This window comes from Acanthisitta chloris, unplaced genomic scaffold (assembly GCF_000695815.1).
Source record: "Acanthisitta chloris isolate BGI_N310 unplaced genomic scaffold, ASM69581v1 scaffold8902, whole genome shotgun sequence".
Classification (NCBI taxonomy): domain Eukaryota; kingdom Metazoa; phylum Chordata; class Aves; order Passeriformes; family Acanthisittidae; genus Acanthisitta; species Acanthisitta chloris.
Window position 1 is genome coordinate 5,371 of NW_008658766.1, and position 2,184 is coordinate 7,554.

A 2,184-nucleotide genomic window follows, 5' to 3' on the forward strand; every position below is an offset into this window, starting at 1 on the left:
TCCTTAATCTGCACCGAAACAATGCGTATACCTTGATAATTTTATTAGAGAGTACCAACACAAACAAATACGTTTGAAACTATGTAGACTGTTAACTCTATTAGGTACAGTATGACAAGAAGTTTATACTAATTCAAAATCACACTGCTGCCTTGAAGGCTAATCAGAGGAGAAGGTTATTACAGGTGACCAGGGAGGGAGGAAAGGAGGCAGCACTTGATTCAAGTGATATTCATCGTTATCACTTTCGATCAGCTTATTTTACTTGCCCGTCTGTAGCCTTTACCCCAACTTACATACAAAATAACATATCCTTCTCTTTCACTCAGTTTCGCTGCTTTTAACTGTCATATTCATCACAGGCTACGACCAGTTGCCATGGCAAAATTGATATATAGGCACTTGCTCATTTATTAAAATCACTGGCCAGGATCCCTGAGATCAAAGATGAGCAGCTGCCTTTGCTGAAACATGAGACGGTGAAACAATCCAGCCTCAGCATCCTTCTCTCCTCAAACAAAGCAAACCCATCACTGACAGCCCTCCAGCCACAACACTCAACTCTTGGCTCAAAAGGGTTAGGTGTTTACAAGCATGCAAACATGATTATTGGTCAGCTCAGAGCTTACTTAACATCAATGTCTGTCAACTACAGGTGCATACAATTTAACTAAAGGGCATTATGTGTCCTTTGTGGTGTGAAGACTTTTTTTCCTCCATGGCTACACTGCACCAGTTTAACATTCAGTAAAGCAAACCAGTGACTGTGGCTTGGTGTTAGCGAGACATCACAACTAATTAACTGTATTATCGTAATGAGAAATCAAATCCTCCAAGAGCAATAAAAAGAAATGGAAAATATCCCTGCAATACGCTGTGACAGGTTGAACTCTCTTCTTACTAATTCAGTTTTATAGCCAGAAGAGTAATAAAATATCTCAGAGCCAAATATCTTCGTGTACCCTTTTCAATTTGACAGCACCAGACCAGTTATGCCTACTGCAAAAATTCTCAGCTGTTCTTGGAAATCATCAAGTAAACATTATTTAAAAGGGTCTGTGCTAAAATCAGGTATTGAAATAGGCTGCTGGTGACCTGAAACATCAGTGTTACTTCACCACGTCCTACAAATGCACCTCACATGGGCTACCAGGACATCAAGCTGACCACTGGCTCAAGGAGTGGGTTATCTGCCTTGGTTCAGAACAGACTGTTCACTGCTGCCTTCTGTGTAGAACTCCTCAGGTACCTTACATGCCTGTATTAAAATCTGAATGCCAAGAGCAAAAGCATCGAGACTGCAAGCATCCATTTTTTTCCAAGTGGTCTATGTACACACCAAGAATAAAATGCAGAATGACTGATGCCACTTAAAAGGCATTTTAGTTTTCTATGTTGCAGGTACAGAGCCAGGATTGAGAAACACTAACATGGCACAATCCTATAGAAAGAACATCAGAAGGAAAAAAAAGTCTGATACATGAGAAGTGCAATGACTGGTTCAATTACCAGAAAAAATATTCCTCAAATCTTAGATCCTAAGTGCTTTACAAACTGCCTTTTAAGCCACTGACAGAATATAGAAGTGGAGTACTTCACATCAAACCCACTGTTTTTTAAACACTAGATGAAAAATGCTATTAAAGGCATCAGTATTCTAACTACATTGCTTAGCAGCAAATCTTCTGATCATCCATTATGTATGGGAACTGTATCATCTCTATTTTTAGAGCACAAACCCCCTGGAGCATGGACTTGTTTTAGGTTTCTTTTGACTGGTGTATAGTACTGACCACATCATCACCACGCTGCAATCTCCGCTTCAGATTTCTAAAGTTTACAAGACAGGTACCCACTGAAGGTCAAAGATTCAACCTATAAGAAACATCAGTGTTGAAACCTTAAGGGACCCCAAAACTCAACTATGACTTCCTCAGAGTTGCCTGTTCATACAGTACAATTGAGGATTTCCCACAGATGCTTGGAATCCAATCATTACCATCACTAGCTCTCGATATCATTTGTTTCTTGACGTGTGGCCAAGCAGGGTCTTCCAACAGTAAAACACACTCTGAGGACAATGTATGAGAATACTCACTCCATACTCCCTTTGCTGCAGAAGTAAACCGAAACACCCAGGGGACCCACAGAGAGTTTTCTGACAAATCAAGTAAGTTCTACTTT